This window comes from Gossypium raimondii, chromosome 4 (genome assembly GCF_025698545.1).
Source record: "Gossypium raimondii isolate GPD5lz chromosome 4, ASM2569854v1, whole genome shotgun sequence".
Lineage (NCBI taxonomy): Eukaryota > Viridiplantae > Streptophyta > Magnoliopsida > Malvales > Malvaceae > Gossypium > Gossypium raimondii.
The window spans coordinates 19,236,007-19,254,327 of NC_068568.1; the positions used below are offsets into that span (position 1 = coordinate 19,236,007).

Below are 18,321 nucleotides of genomic sequence, written 5' to 3' on the forward strand. Positions count from 1 at the left end.
ACATAAGAGGTTCTTGTTTGTATTTTATTTTTTGATTTGATATTGTCATTACCATGCCTTATACTTCACATTATCACAAATATGTTTACGCAACTGTTTTGCTTTGTTTTTTCCTAGCAGGTTGACATGTGTAATGGCAACAACAATTGTAAGATGTAAAGTTCCCTATTGGTTGTTGTTAATGTAACCATTTTGATATTTATCTTTTTGTGATTAATTTAATATAAATATATTAGATTATATATATTTTAACACATTTGTAATATTTTAAATTGTATTGCCAAAAATTATATCAAAGTGATAGTTAACTAATGTGCTTGTATCTTATTGTCAACCATTGTCACAATAGTGAGAAGTTCCTATACCATAAACCATATTGTCAACCAATGTGGTACAAACAAAAACATAATGTTAATCATAGCCATTATAGCAAAAGGTTCCCATGAAAAAATATGAAATATGACATGTCATTTAACAAAAATGTCTTTAGTTGCTTCTGTGTAATTGATTCTTGGGTGCTAACATGGTCTTTAATTTGTTTGCGTCTTTTTGTTCGGGGAATTAGTTTTCACCAAAGAGCCTATAGTAGATGTCCTACAGGATTCAGGTGCCCTAGCAGTTTGTGAGTTGTTATTCCTCTGTAGCAAACAAATGAAAAAACTTAATAACCAAATTGACACAAGAATTATATAATATCATAACAAATACAATTACAGCAACATACAAATAATACAAAAAATAATAGTTTAAGCAACCAATTTCATATTTATTTAATGACACATAAAATTAGATTTACAAAATTATCATTACTAACGGTATTGCAACTTCAGCATCGACAATTTTTAGTTGATTGGTCCTCTGCAACAAACAAAAGAAAAATAATTTAATCAACCAAATATCAAATAAAATCAAAATTATAAGTTTAATATTTACTAAAGTATTTACGGCTTCAGGCTCTACATTTTGCAACTGATGAGCCTGCAACAAATAAAAAAAGTTAATTAACCAATATGATATATATCAAGCATAAAATAAAATCATATTTATAAGTTTAATATTTACTGAATTATTTGCTTCTTGAGGCTTTACATTTTGTGGTTATGGGTCTACATGAAACAAAAGAATAGCATATTTAATCAACCAATTTCTATATTTATTAAATAACACAAAAAATCAATATTATGAACCTTAAATGACAGTTACCTCCTGCAGACATCTTTGTTTGTTATAACCCTCAACTCCACAAACACTGTATGTCATTATCAACCCAACCCTACTAAGTTGTCTAGGCCTTTTTTTTCCTTCAGTTCATCTTTTGGCTTCCTCCTATTTTACTTTGGCCTTCCGAGCATCTTTTTGTCAAATAGGTGGGAGAACAGGCTCAATTCCAAACTTCACCCATTCATGTGTTCTATTGATAAGTTACAACGGATATGTTAAAAGCTGGACTGCAATGCAACATGGAACCAATGACTACCATTGTCAAGCTTAGCAAGAAAGAAAGCAAGCTGGAAGTGCAGCATTGAAGCTTGACCGAATGCAACAGTTGCTTAGTTGATTTTGTTTTAATGTAATCTTGCTTAGTTACAAATTTGTGTAAGAAAGTTAGTAGGATTAGTCTCTGATGTAATGGCTGATTGGTCAACTACTTTTGTGTATCATTTTAGCTATATAATCTAGTCTTGTATTAGTTGGGGCAGTTAAACAATTAGGTAACTGTCAAGCTGATTTTTGTAACTCCTTACATTTTAAAATTTGAATGAAAATACATGGTTGCTCAGTTACATTTGCTGGGTGTTCAAGTTCTGCTTGCTGTTTTCATTTTCATTTTCTTTAGCTTCGATTTTTCATTGGTTTTGCTTTGCAAATCTATTATTGTTGCTGCCAATGTTCCAAAAAATGGTATCATGAGCCCAAGTCTTTGAGAGGCCTCTGTTATTGGTTGTATTTTATCAAAAGTAAAGCTTAAAAAAGGGAAAATCGAAGGCTTGAATTCAGTCTAGCAAAATGAGTTTCACTCCACCTCCACCACCTGTGTTCACTGGAGAAAACTATCACATTTGGATAGTTAAAATGAAGACATACCTCTAGGTACATGATCTATGGAGTGTGATTGAAAACGATGCTGAACCACCTCCATTGAGAGCCAATCCTACCATTGCTCAAATGAGGCAGCATGTTGAGGAGCGAGCCAAGAAGCATAAGGCTATGGCCTGTTTGCAGAATGGTGTGTCTGATGTGATCTTTACTCGTATCATAGCCTGTGACTCACCTAAACAGGCATGGGAGAAGCTGAAGGGGGAGTTCATGGAGACTGACAAAACGAGGCAACAGCAGGTGATCAATCTCAGGAGAGACTTTAAAAATTTAAAGATGAGAGAATCTGAGACCATCAAGCAGTACTCAGATAGGATAATGGCCATTGTCAACAGCATAAGGCTCATTGGAGTGGACTTCAGTGAGAGCAGAGTTGTTGAAAAAGTCATTACAACTCTCCTTGAGAAATTCGAGTCAAAGATCTCTTCACTTGAGGACTCGAGGGACTTATCTCACTGTCTGAGCTGATAAATTCCTAGTATGCACTTGAGCAAAGCAGAGCAAATAGGTAGGAAGAATAGCCTGAAGGTGCTTTCCAGGCAAAAGCCAGTGAAGGCTCGAGTTTAAATGTGAAAGGAAAAAAAGCCTTGGCACAATAGGAGAGACAAACCAAGAAGAGATGAAGGAAAAATAGTGTTTCCACCATGTGCTCACTGTAGGAAAACAACACATTCAGAGAAGTATTGCTGGTATGGGCTAGACATCTAATGCAGGGAATGCAAACAGTTTGGTCATGTGGAGAAGGTGTACAAAGGCAAGGCAAAGGAGGCTGTTTAGTAACAAGCTCGACCTGCTGAGGATCTGCAAGCTCAGGAGGAGCATGTGTTTACAGCATCCTGTTTTGTTGGCACAACAAAAGCCGACAGTGATTGGCTAGTAGACAGTGACTGCTCACACCACATGGCATCTGATGCAAAGCTGTTCAAGAACCTTGACAGGACCTTCACATCAAAGATTAGAATTGGAGATGGGAAGCTGATTGAGGCCAAAGGCAAAGGCAATGTGCTAGTAAGCACTGGTTCAGGTAACAAACTAATCACTTATGTGCTATTTGTACCTGACATTGACCAAAATATGCTTAGTGTGGGCCAATTAGTAGAAAAGGGCTATACTTTAGTCTTTAAGGATGGCTGTTGCATTGTTCAAGACTCACTTGGTCAGGAGCTAGTTACAGTGGCCATGACTGATAGGTGCTTCATGCTAGATGTAAGTCAAGTAGAAAGAAAGGTATACACCAGCCTTACTGTTAGCACTGATCTATGGCATAGGAGATTAGGCCATGCTAATTTCAGGTCCCTTGATCTGTTGCATAGGCTAAATTTGGTTGAAGACATGTCTAAAATTGATGCTAGTGGGACTGTTTGTGAGGTTTGTCAGATTGGTAAGCAGGCTAGATTGCCTTTTCCTGCTGATAGTGCTTGGAGAGCTCAAGGAAGGCTCGAATTGGTGCATTCTGATGTTTGTAGTCCTTTGAAAACACCTTCAATCAGTGACAATAAGTATTTTGCTCTGTTTCTAGATGATTTAACAAGGCTTTGTTGGGTTTATTTTTTGAGGCAGAAGTCAGAAGTGTTTGAGGCCTTTTGGAAGTTTAAAGCATTTGTTGAGAACCAATCTAGTTGTAAAATTAGAGCCTTGAGGACTGATAATGGCTCTGAATATGTGTCTGATAGATTTCAGAAGCTGTGTGAAAGTGCTGGGATTCATCATCAACTCACAACTGTCTAGACTCCTCAACAGAATTGAGTATGTAAGAGGAAAAATAAAACCGTGCTTGATATGACCAGATGTCTGCTATTTTAAAGCAAACTTCCAAGCCAATTTTGGGTTGAGGCAATTAACACCTCAGTATACCTGCTCAACAGATTTCCAACTCGAGCAGTTAAGGATAAAACTCCTTTTGAGGTTTGGCATGGAGTCAAACCAGTTGTAGCACACTTGAAAGTATTTGGTTGTGTGTGCTATGCTCATGTTCTAGTGGAAAAGAGAACCAAGCTCGAGAGTAGAGCTGTTCCAGGAATTTTTGTTGGTTATAGCAGCAACAAGAAGGGTTATAGGGTGTATGATCCATCAACAAAGAAGGTTTTAGTCAGCAGAGATGTGAAGTTTGATGAAGATAGGGTATGGAGCTAGAATGGTGCTGAAACAGGCTTGTTTGAAGAGAATCAGTTGGATTTGGTTACTGAACCTACAAAAGAAGGACCAAATGTTGATGCTGTTGATGATACACCTGTGAGAGGCACTAGAACCTTAGCTGATGTTTACCTAAGGTGCAATGTTGCTGTAGTTGAGCCTACTAACTATGAGGAGGCTGTCAAGGATAGGAACTGGAAGAAGGCAATGGAAGCTGAATTGGATATGATCAATAAAAACCAGGCATGGGAATTAGTGAACAGACCAGACCACAAAAAGGTCATAGGTGTTAAATGGGTGTTTAGAGCCAAATACAATGCTGATGGCTCTTTGAACAAGTATAAGGCTAGGCTTGTGGTGAAAGGCTACAGTCAACAGTATGGAGTTGACTTCATGGAGACATTTGCTCCAGTAGGAAGATTGGACACAATCAAGCTTCTATTTGCTTTAGCTGCTCAGAAACAGTGGAAGGTTCACCAATTGGATGTGAAATCAGTATTTTTGAATGGTTTTCTCAAAGAGGAGATCTTTATTGAGCAACTAGATGGATTTAAGGTTACTGGACATGAAGACAAAGTGTATAGGTTGAGAAAGGCACTTTATGGCCTGAAGCAGGCACCAAGGGCCTGGTATGACAGGGTTGACACCTACTTGTCCAAGCTCGGGTTTGAGAAAAGTGCTACTGAACCTACACTTTATGTAAAGAAGTCAAAATGTGAGACTTTGCTGATTGTTTCTCTGTATGTAGATGATCTACTAGTGACAGGGAGCAAAAATGAGCTTATTGATGAATTCAAAGTCCAAATGCAGCAAGTATTTGAGATGACTGACTTGGGAATCATGACTTACTTCCTTGGTATGGAAGTGTATCATTCTGATCGAGGCATCTTCATCAGCCAACACACATTTGCTTCAAAGATGCTAGATAAATTCTGCATACAAAACTGTAAAACAGTCAGTACACCAGTGGCTCAAGGTGAAAAACTGACTAGGAATAGAGATCAGGAAAGGGTTGATGAAAGATACTATCGAAGCCTAGTAGGTTGCCTGTTATATCTAACATCAACTAGGCCAGATATTATGTTTGGTGTTAGCTTGCTATCGAGATTCATGCACTGCTGTAATGAAGCTCACTTGAAAGTAGCAAAAAGGGTCCTTAGATACGTTAAAGGGACTGCAAAGTTTGGTGTGATGTTTGAAAGTGGAAAAGAGTTGAGACTTGAAGGATACTCAGATAGTGACTAGGCAGGTTCTCTCGATGACATGAAGAGTACCTCTGGCTACTTCTTCACACTTGGATCGAGTGTGTTTTGTTAGAGTTCAAAGAAGCAACAGACTGTTGCTCAGTCCACATCTGAAGCAGAGTACATTGCAGCTGCAACAGCTGTCAATCAGGCCATATGGCTCAGGAAACTCCTTCAAGACCTTAATGAAAACCAAGCTGAAGCAACTGAGATTTGGGTGGACAATCAATCAGAACTTGCTATAGCTAAAAACCCTGTGTTCCACGGTAAGACTAAGCACTTTAAGATTAAACTTTATTTTGTTCGAGAGGCTGAGCAAACAAAGGAAGTCAGCCTAGTTCATTGCAGCTCAGGGGCACAATTGGCTGACATGTTGACTAAGCCCTTGGGAGCTACTCGATTTGAAGCCTTGAGAAGTGCAATTGGTATGTGTTGCATACAGTCCAAGGAGGAGTGTTGAAAGCTGGACTGCAATGCAACATGGAACCAGCAACCAGCTACTGTCAAGCGTAGCAGTAGCAAAGCAACTGGAAGTGCAACATTGAAGCTTGACCGAATGCAACAGTTGCTTAGTTGATTTTGTTTTAATGTAATCTTGTTTAGTTACAAATTTGTGTAAGAAAGTTAGTAGGATTAGTCTCTGATGTAATGGCTGATTGGTCAGCTACTTTTGTGTATCATTTTAGCTATAATCTAGTCTTGTATTAGTTGGGGCAGTTAAACAATTAGGTAACTGTCAAACTGATTTTTGTAACTCCTTATATTTCAAAATTTGAATGAAAATACATGGTTGTTCAGTTACATTTGCTGGGTGTTCAAGATCTGCTTGCTGTTTTCATTTTCATTTTCTTTTGCTTCGATTTTTCATTGGTTTTGCTTTGCTAATCTGTTATTGTTGCTGCCAATGTTCCAATAGGATATGCATTTGCTTTCTCGTAGGTTTCTTTACGGTAGAATTGATCGAATTAGTCATCTGGTTCACCACCCATATGCCATATGGCAGCACAACCATGTGGACAAGGCAAGCCAATTAATTGACAACTCCTACAACTGCAAGTTCTTTCTTCAATGTTCACTATGTATTGCTTTCTTCCCTTTTTCACCTCACAACCATTATCACCATTCCATACCATCTGCCACTCGACACTATCTTTTTTATTTTAATCAAGTTTCTTTTTTACTAAAAGACCATAGTCTACTTCCATGATTTGCAAAACTTTCGCTTCTCGAAAATTCTAGTCATTAGCCTAACCCTGATTTCTTCTAACATTGTGATTATACTTTTATACCTTGCCTGTATGATGCTAAAGTTGAAAGCTTCACAAATATTATTGTCAACTATGTTAGACTTACACCGACATCCAAAAAAGGCCTTCGTCCAGTGTTTAGGAGACTTGGACATCAACTCATTCGTAGCTTTTTCACCTTTTTTTCTTAAGATTTGCAACTTTATCTTCCCACATCCTATCTGTTGTGGCATTCACAATTTCCCAAAAATCAAATTCATAAGACTTTGCTTTCTTCATTGCAGACCAGTTGGCAAAAACATGATGCGCACAATTTCTGTGATCTACTCTAGGGGTGAGCGTTCGATCGAATCGAATGAAAATTTTCGAGTGAATCGAGTTGACGAATCATATTTTATCATCCTAACTCGATTTGAAAATTTCTCGAATCGAGTTGAGTGAGATTGAATTCGAATCGAATCGAATATATTTGTTCGAGTTAAATTAAAAAAAATATTTTAGGTTCTTATAATCACTGTCACCCACTGTAATTTAATTTTTTATTAACTTTAATCCCCTTATAATTTATTTATTAATCTTTTATTTACGGGTTAACTTTTTTGCTTGCTTAGCTGCTTCAATTATCTTTTTATTCTTGTCACTATATATTTTGAAATTAAAAATATATTAAATGTAAAAATGTGATTTTTAATAAAATTATTTTAAAGATAAAATTTGAAATTCATACAATATAAAATTTTAACACGAATATTTTATGGCATCATCAATAATTCAATTTTAGCAAAAATATATAAATATTCAATATGATAAAACAATTCAATAATATAAATAGTACAAAATGTGAAATTTAATTTAATAATATAAATAGTAGATATAAATAAAATAATTATTATTTACGTTGAGGAATTTTTTTGGGATGATTTTAATTTTTTATTTGGGGATAAAATGTGATAAGTAAAAGTTTAGGGGAAAACTAAAAAGTTTTGGAGTAAAATGTTAGGGGGAAATAAATGGGAGGAGTAAAATTTTGGGAGGGAAATATTAAAAAAAAGGGGGGGGGGGGAATGGGTTTGGGGTAGAAGGGGGTGGGATAGGAAGTAAGCAAAAGTTATGAGAGAAAAGTGGGAGTAAAAGTTTTGGGAAAAAAGTGAAGAGGTTTAAGAGTTAGGGGTAATAATATAAATTATTATAGTTTGATTTTCTGTTTATTCGAATTATTCGAGTTATTCGAATTCGAAAACTAAACTCGATTTGAACTCTAAATTCGAAAAAAAATTCAAGTTGACTCGAATATCTCTATTCGTTTTACTCGAAATTCGAAAAAATTTTAATTTTTTCGAGTCAAATCAAGTTTTGCTCACCCCTACTTTACACTAGGCAAAACTTCATCAATTACAATCTTTAGACCCAACGCAAATAATTAGAAAATGTTAACGAAATTAGATAAAAAAAATACATAAACAAGAAAAGCCTATGAAAATATTGTCTTACCTTCTGTTGGTCACTAATTATTGTATATCGAAAGCCATTTTCTAGGTCCAAATCAACAACTACATAACATAGCAAATTATTCCTTGAAGCTCCCAGCCAACCTCTTGTTCACTTTTTTTTTTCGCCCTTCTACACTTGGTAAGGTTCACATTCACATGCAACTCTGAAGCTACCCTTTGTTGAATCTCTTGCAACTTCATTTTTGGATGGTCCTTTATAGTTGCTTCAAAATGGTTTGCAATTATAGCAAAATTAACCATTTTGTTCTTGAAACTCACACAACAATTATGCTTCTCATGAAAGCTGGTCACCTGTAAACACTTTGATCTCTTATTGTAACTTGCAAATATTCTCCAAGGACATTTCGCAGAGGCGATGCACTTAACCTTGATCCGTTTTGGTTCATTTGTAACGATCTTCAATTCCCTTCTTGAAACCTTTGAATAATTTTGGATGACATCTTTGAAAGTTTTTCCATCTCTAAAAAGCATCCCTAAACATAATTTTGGATTTTCATTGTTTAGATTGTACACCGGAAACTTCTTTCTTCTCCTTGCACCACGCTCATGTTCCTCCTTAGAACTAGACTCCACTATACTACCATGGTCATTAGACTCATAGTAATCCGTCTCATAACCATTTACCTCTTGTGTACTTTCATCATGCCTTTTTTTTGGACTTCTACATCCTCCCAAACATCATTTTCAAGTTCACATGCCATCCTCTCCCTATTAGCATCAATGTTATAATTTTTTATAGATTTTCCTCTAAAGCTTTTCAACTTATCCCTTGCAGTTTGCAACTCCTCATCCCTTTCACCATCTGAAAGATATTTAACATTAACCATATAAACTTCATCAACATCTTGCCAGTCAACATCCTCCCTCTCACCATCGGCCTCAAAAGCCCCTTGACCAACACCCTTACCATCCCCCTCACAGTCCCCCTCGTCGGACCCTTCAATAGCTCCCAAAACAACCCCCTCACCGACTCCAAAATCATCATTCTCATAAACATGTGATGCATTATTGTCTTGTTCTACAAGTGGCTCACTATCTATTACACACATCTGCATGTAAATTAAATAACAATTGATGCTATATATGATGCAACAAATAATAATTAAAAAACAGCAGCCAATAATAATTATTAATTCAAGAACAAATATAAGTAACCAATAATAATTCCAAAAATATGTTGCTGTCCACATTCGAAACAAATTAACAACAAATAAATTCACATGTTATCACACTCTTTAACTATAATTAAAGAAATACTCATTAGTCACTAGAATAATAAGCTATTGAAGAGTTTAATTCAGCTTGCTTTTAAAATGGAGATGGAGTCTTTTGGCCTTTAAGAACTAAAACGGTGTTTTTAAATTTTCAACCCAACCCATGAAGTAATATGTTTTATAAAGATATTTGAATATAATTATGTCTTTATTTTTTCATTATTTCTATAGAAGCAGACAAATAATCTATCTTAAGATCAAGAAACCCATTTTCGATACATTTGACTAACTTATATTTCACTCCATTACAAGTTTTTTTTCTCTTTTGAACTAAAACAACCCAAATACTAGATTCAATTTTGAATTTTGAAATTTAGGGTTTCAAAACCCTAAATCTAATTCAATAGATATTGCTATGAAAATCAAGTTAAGCACCAAATTTCATAAGCTTAAACCCAAAATATTAGAATACCCAGTCGATTAGTAACGAAACACTAACCTTTGCTTCGCCTCAGTCTCTCAATTCCAAATGCAGTCTTGCCTCTTGATTGAAAATTCAGTAATTTCAATTTGATTTGTGATCCAAGGTTTCAAAATGGTTCAAGGTTTCAATCTTTCTTTCTTTTTTTCAAAAGGTTTCAATTTGATAGATTTGTTTACTGACAGGTTTTCTATTAAGTTTTTGTTTGATAGTTAAGTTTATTTTTTTTAATTAAGAGTTATTTTTTTAATTTCATGTATGATTTATTTGTTTTATTATTTCTCATATGTAATTATTTTATTGGAGTATTTAAGTAATAAATTAATCTCATTAAAAATATTCCACATATGAAATTCTATATCATTCTCATTAACTTTTTAATGATATTTTATTAAATCTGTTAAAAAAGCAAAATGAAAAAAAGAGCTAAGGTTGACAGATAAAAAAGACTTAAAAATACAATTAAGACCATTTTGACAAAACATGCAAATGTTAGTGACCAAATTTGTGATTAAGCCTTTTTGTTTTTGTTTAATTGTTTGTTGAAACTCGTTTTTGAACATGTGTCTAGACAACAATTTGGTTTAAGCAGCAAACTGACTAGTTTTTTTAATATACTATATATGTGATGAACAATGATGTCTATATATGTTTTTACTAATATTTTTTTTTACAAAATTGGTATTTAAAAATATCTACATCAACACCCTTTGCCCCCCTTCCTTTTTATGCTGGTGGTGGAAGCTCATCAAATGACTGTAAAGGCAGAAGATTTGAGTCATTTTAAAGGGTTGAAGATGCTTCAGATTTCTTTATATCACACCTTCAATTTGTAGATGATACTGTTGTTTTCTTGGAGGGTGCAAGGTATATGAAGTTCCTTCTGAAGTGCTTTGAGTTAATTCTGGGCTCAAAATAAATATTTGTCAGTCTCTTCTCTTCCCTATTGGAATTGAAAATGTTGTGGTGCCGGAGTTGGCTTCGAGTTGTACTCTTGGTGTTAACCCGTGTTGTAAGGCAATGTGGGAGCTTGTTACTAGTAAAATTCGCTTCATTTGGCTAGTTGGAAGTGTAAACATCTTTCATTTGTTGCCTTGGTTATTTTGATAAATTTTGTTTTATCTACACTCCCTCTTTATTATATGGTAGTTTTCTTGACTCTGAAAGGTGTCACTGAGAAAATTGATAACATTAGGAGATGTTTCTTGTTGGGAGGCTCAGATTCAAGCCAAAAGATGTCCAAGGTTAATTGGAGGCAAGTTTGCTCGAGTAAAAAGTGTGGTTGGTTGGGGTGTATGATTTGTTGATTAGAACAAGGCTCCCTTAGCTAAGTGGAGATGACAAAGGCAAAGGAGCCTAATTCTTTATGGAGAAAGCTTCTAGTAGCCAAATATGGTATTGGACTCCGAATCACTCTAAATCTAAGCAGATGTTCATTTTGACATCAGATTTTTGGAATTACTGAGCATGAGGAATGTTCCAATTTTTTGAGATTTAGTTGGAATACTGGTAATGGTTGTTCTGCTCTTTTCTGGTGTGATCATTGGTGTGGTGATGCCCCCTTGAAGCATCATTATCCTAAACTTTATCATTTGGTTGTTAACAAATTAATTGTTGTTGTTGACTATGCTAGGGAATTTTCTTTCCTGTATGAGGAGCGGGGTAGCTTCTTCTCTAGGGAGCTTTTTGATCGTGAAAAGGCACTGCTTTTTTTTATCTATGTAGTCTAATTTCATCAGTGGTCTTATTGCCAAATATCTTGGATAGATTGATCTGGAAATTGGATGATAAAGATGTTTTCTCTGTTCATAAACTTTCAGATTTTCTAAGTTCTGCTGATGTTGATGATACGAAGGTCAATTATGGGTATGTTTGGAATATCCCTAAAGTCCCTAAAATTCAGTGTTTCTTATGGGTAGTTTACGTATCTCGTATTCCTAATTTATGCTTTTTAAGGGATAGAAAAATTAAGTGAGGAGTAATATTTGTGTCATTGGTGTAAAAGGTTTTGAGAAGATTTGAACCATGTTCTCCTAAACAGCCCAATGGTTAAGGAGTTGTGTCTTATGTTGTTTTGTTGGTGGAAATTGGGTGTGGTGGATCTTTTAACTCAATGCTATCATGTGAATTCCTTTTCAATGGTGGGTTATTTGTTGGGCCTTTTTGGTTTGGTCTTTATGGTAAAAGAATGCTAATGGATGATGTTGTTTTCCTCGTGAAAGCGTTTGGTGTTAAGGTGGATGTTTCGAAAGCCCGGTGGTGGGATAATCCTTTGAGTTATTATTGTGAGGTTGCAATTGTTTGCTAAATGGACCATTAGGTACTGTGGATTCAAATGAAGCGAAACTTGGAGTCATTGCTAAGTCGTGCTGGAAGAATACTAGGAATTTGATTGTGGAGTCAAACTCATGTGTTGCAGTGGCCTGTGTACCAGTTTATTTATTCGACTGACCTTGGCATCTTTTGGATCTTTTCAAGGTGATTGATTTTATTTGTTCTGACATAAGTCTTTGGTAATGTCTTTTAAGATGCCAATTGCCTTGCAGATGCTTTGGCAAAAGGATGAATTGATCGTAGTTCCATGTTCCAAGTTGCTCAAGACTATGGTTGTGGGCTATTTGATTCTGTTGTTAGTGGCAACTTTTGTTTTTTCTAGTCATACATGAGCGAATGAGTGCTTAGGCTTTCTTAAGTGTGCTACTGTGCTATTATTGAGCTGCATTTCGTTCTGTCTTGGGGAGTTATTGTTTTTTGAAGTCTTTGCATTGCTTGTTCTTCTTCGTGGCACCTATGATATACTATTCATCAAGTTTTTTCCTCCTTTAATAAATATTAGTTCTTATAAATATATTAAAGTCTTATAATATCAATTAAACCTACTACATATCTATCAACTTAATCTCTTTCTAAAATTTTAAAATTTGCTTTATGCTCTTCCAAATTAAAATTAACTCAAATTTCTTTTAATTATACGATCATATTAAGTTAAAAGCAAAGAAAAATCCTTACAATTAATTAATTTTATCTTATGTCTAATAGAACTCATAATTTTTCATCACTTCTTAACCATAACGAAGAATAAGCAAATATTTAATTTTGCAAAGATTTTTACTTTATTTTTAACTTAGCATGGATGATTCGAGATGATAGAATCAAACGAAATTTAAGTTTTATAGACAATTATTAAATATGAGTTATTTAAGTTGATTTCGTTAAAGGATAATTCAAAAACATTAAATAAAATTTTAAAATTTAGAAGGGATTAAATTAATTAATCTCAATATTATTCTAACAAATTGGTTGACATTATCAAGGGATAAAAAATTTCAACCATTTATTTAATTTATTTTGATGTTTTGAAATTTAAAATTTTCAATAATGGATAAACAAGTATAGTTTGACAAGTTGTGTATTATTTTAATTTCTACCGCTTTTTATTTTAATCATTGATTTTTTATCACAATCAGTATTTAAAAAATATTTTTAGGGACTAAAATGAAAGCAGCCTAAAAAATAAAAAGATAATATGAGGTGTAAAATTAACCATTATTAAATATTTAATGCTTAAATAAATAAAATAAAGTGATTTAAATTTGGGTGAAGAAATTTACCCATATCTTTTTACTACTCGTTTTCCATTCCCACTCCTTAGTTTCGTCGCCCCCTTTTATAAAGAAACAACATTGAGTTGCAGGTGTTAAAAGTCTAGTTGTGGGATTTGGCTGACTGTGATATAAACCAAACACGTGAGTTATTTAGACTTTTGATTAAAAAATATTAAATTTCATCTTCTTATTATTAAGTTACGACTTATGAGCCTAGTTTTCGGCTTTGGGTCTTCTAGGCCTTTGGTATAGATTTAGAATTAATTTCTCTATATTTCATAGAAAATATTTATATATTGTATATTATATATTTGATACATTTTAATATTTTAATTTATAAAATATCTAATTAATTTTAGATAATTAATTAATTTTTATTGTTATTAAAATTTTATTTTAATTGAAATAGAAAATTCTAATTTAAGTAAATTAGAATTTTTAACTTATAATTGTTTTTTAGCAAAATATTCCTGAGATTAATAAACAAGACATACTTCTATTTATAGACAATATATTCCATTATGTCCAAGTAGGATTCGAAATATTTGCCTTATTGGGTAGAATGCCATCTACTCACCTTTACTATCAAAATGGACTTTTTACAAGAAAAAAATTACTTCTATCAAGGTGGGTTCATGAATCGAGGTTTATCAAAAGAACTTTATAAGTTTCCTTAAAACCTTAAATTCTTAACATTATTAATGCAATTTTGATTCAAAGGAAAAAAACCGTGGAGCTGAACTAACTCACTCAGAACACCTTTTAAAGGATTACGTGGTACGATTGGATCAAATAACCCTTATGGAATAAATATTCAGCCGCTTGTGAACCTTCTGATATTGTTTTATTCAATGTTTGCTCAATTACTCTTTTACCCGCAAATGCAATATAGGCATTGGGTTCAGCAATAATGATATCCCCCAACATACCAAAACTCGTGGTCACTCCACCAGTAGTAGGAGATGTAAGAATTGATACATAAAATAACTTTTTATTTGATTGATAATCATATAAAGCGGAAGATATTTTAGCCGTTTGCATCAAGTTCAAACTTTCTTCTTACATGCGTGCTCCTCCGGAAGCATACAATAGAATAAGAGGTGAAAAATTATTGGTAGCATATTCGATCAAATGGGTGATTTTCTCGCCTACTACGGATCCCATACTCCCCCATAAACTGAAAATCCATAACCCCGATTGCTATAGGAACACCATTTAGTTAACCTGTGCTTGTTTGAATAGCCTCAGTTAATCCTGTATTTCTTTGATAAAAATCAATACGATCTTTATAAAGCTCTTCTTCAGACTGAAATTCAATGGGATCTAGTGAGATCATGTCTTCATCCATAGGACCCAAGTGCCTGGATCAATCGAAAGTTTGATTCTATCTGAACTTCTCATTTTCAAATGATATCCACATTGTTCACAAATATTCATTTTTGAATTAAGCGATTTCTTATAATTTACTCCATAACAATTTTCGCATTCGCATTGAACCCACAAATCCTTGTATAGATCGAGATCATTAGAACTTTCTTTTAGAGTTAAATCATTACCATTTTCACAAGTTATTATATTGAAATTCTTGCATTCACTACTATTTCCACCTTTGCCGCAAATGTAATTATAAATATAATTATCATTGTAATTGTCACTACCACATAAAATGGAACTATTAATACTGATTTGAGAACGAAGATAAGAGTCAATACAACTATTAATGTGATTATTCCAACCATAGTTAGTATCATTATCATACAAGTTAAAATGATAGTGGGGCTCATCATTTTCGATCCATTATTCATATAACTAGAATTATGATAACTATAAAAATAAGCGTAATATCCCGAAAATTACTCAGATACCCGAAAATTACTACAAGAAGAAAGTAGGTATCCTTGATAGTAAAATAAGGAAATAAAGTGACAAAAGGGAAAATTTGAGTTATGGCAACATTGGGAATTGTATTATGACATATTAATTCAAGAAAGGATTAAATCGTAAAAGTGAGAAATGTTTTGTTGCCCAAGAGTAAATACTCAAAATTTGAGGGGTTAAAGTGTAAATATGAAAAATTTGAAGGACCAATAGTGTAAATATTTTAAGGGTGGAATAATCTAGAAACTAAGGAAAATGGATGAATTAGGACCAAATTGAAAAGGTGAAGAATTTTGAGGGACTAAATCATAATTTTACCAAATTAAGTGATGACTCAAGGATGAAATGTTTAAAGGTTATAAAGGGCAAAATGGTTAATTAGAAGAGAAAGAAATCTAGAAGGCAATGATGATGTTGGTGATATTTTAGATTAATTAATTAAATAAATATTAATTTATTAATATTTTAATTTGATTTTTAAATGATATTTTATTATTTTATTATTATTCTATTTAGTATATATATGGAAGGAAAGATGAAGAATCTTCATCTTCTTCCCATGCATCCAACGTATGAAGAGAAAAGAAAGAAAGAAACTTTCTTTTCTTTACAATTTGGTCCTTTCATAAAAAATTCACCATTTTCACTTAGAAATCAAAAGAATTTTCATATCCATCGAGAGAGAAAGATAACAAGGAGACAATGGGGAGCTAGAATATCAAGTTAGATTCAAGAAATAGAAGCTGGAGGAGAGAGAAAATCAAGTTAAGGATTGAAATCAATAGGACAAGGTAAGAAACATCAAGATTTCAATATATTTTTAAGTTTGTTATTATTGAAAAGCATGGAAATGATGTTATACTAGAGTTTTCTTAAATAAAGTCTTTTGTTCTTGATATATTAGTGAAGGAAATAAGATAAAGTGATGGAAAATATTATAGAGAAAATGAATAAGGAAGTTATAAACTTAGTAATCAACATTTTGCACTAAAACGGTTTTGGACAAAGACAGAAGGATAACTTTGAAAAATCACCATAAATTATGGAAATCGAATTATAGGATGAAAAAAATGGAATTAAATATTATTAAGTCTAGTTTCTCATAGAAGACACGGTGTAAGCAATGCAATTTTAAATCATGAGATATAATAAATTATGTGAGATAAGGTCAGAATGAATTCAGGTTCCCCTATTCTGACTTTTGAAAATTATAAAAAATTGGAGAAAAATAATTATGGAATTAAATTTATATATTTAAAATATTGAATGAGTATATTTTCAATAGAAACAAACGGGAACATCATCTGAATTCTGTACGAGGAGATAATTAATTTTTAGTGAAGAAGGGTCGGAACTGTTAGACAGCAAAACATGGATGACTTTAAAGAATAAACTGTACTTATTGGATAGACCAAAAATTATGAAAATTTTATAGTAATAATATATGTGAGTCTAGTTTCAGAGAAAATTAACGGATATCAATTCAGAGTTACATAGCTCAAGATATAAATAATTTTGTGACAATGACTCAAGTGGACAGCTTTGAATGAACAAATAAATAGTGAGATTATAGATAATGTTACATATAAGCATGTTATATACATTAAGGATGTGGAATGGAGAGGAGGAGGAGGAAAATACATGATTATTCAACTAGCATGAGTTTTCATTAAAAATGGCTAATTTGCATGTTTTAGGTTTAGGGACTAAATTGAATAAAAGTAAAGGGTAAATTTGTAAAAATGTCAAAAAGTGACCAAATTGTATGAAATGAATTGTTTTATTATTTAAATTAAAAATTAATGAAATATTAATTTATATCAAGATTGGGTAGAAATTGAGGAAAATAGAAAATTAGCAAAATGTCCCCGAATTTTGGTATTTCTACAATTTAGCCTAGTAAGTTCGTGTAACTTGAATTATATTCTTAGATGATTGAAATATATATATTGTATTGAGAAATTGATTTGAATTGTGAACATGAGAAATTGTGAATTGAATGAAATGGAAATGAAGCTTTGAATTAAATGAGTAAATATCGGGTCTCGTAGGCCCTATTTGTTATGAATATAATATTTCGAGGATATGTTGTAAAGAATTATAAAAGCATGTTAATAATTTAAAAGTTTTAATTCAGATAAAATTTTGTAACTCGGTTTAATACGTATGCAAATGTATGTCTTCTAGTAATTCCTCGTACCCTATTCCAGCGTCGAATACGGGTAAGGGGTGTTACAATGTGGCATCAACAGATTCGGTCATAAAGTTTAGACCAGGTTTGGGGTGTTACAATAACTTTCTAGTTCACTCAAAAAAGAATGATCATTGTTAAGCTCAAAAATTTAATTTTCACTATAAAAGTATATGGAATAACGATCCTGATTTCTATCCCTAATTAAAAAGGTGTCATCAAAAATGAAACTCCGAATGTCTTTAACGTAAACTAAATGATCAACCTTACTGTAATAACTAGAGTTGTCACTACAATCATGAATGTTTTTATCCGTATCATTTCTATTCGGTTCTTCATTTACAGTAGTATTTGAAGTAGGACCGAGGCGGCTATCCATTGATTCACTTAGCCCACATCTGTATTCTAATTCTCCCTTAGACAAGATCAAATTGAACCATGATTTTTTCATAGAGCTTTCTTGCCTTTATTTCCATGAAAGTATAGTAGATGAATAGTCATTCGATGAAAAATCAATTGAATATTTTATTTCCTATCAGAATACGCATAGTAGATACAATCACTAGGGTTATTAACGAACAATGAGTGAATATTGAAAGAAACGATTCTCTTTAGTGAGAACTTGGAGTAGGAGTTCATTATATATGATAGAGATCTTTCTTCTTTTGAATTAGCAATATCAATTTTCAACTAGAAATAGTGATTTCCCCATGTTGTGTA

At 33.0% G+C, this 18,321-nt stretch overlaps 1 pseudogene; it reads right to left on the bottom strand.

Moving 5' to 3' along the window:
* Window positions 1-14,205: 14,205 nt before the first annotated feature.
* Window positions 14,206-18,052, bottom strand: LOC128040445 (acetyl-coenzyme A carboxylase carboxyl transferase subunit beta, chloroplastic-like; annotated as a pseudogene).
* Window positions 18,053-18,321: the final 269 nt, after the last annotated feature.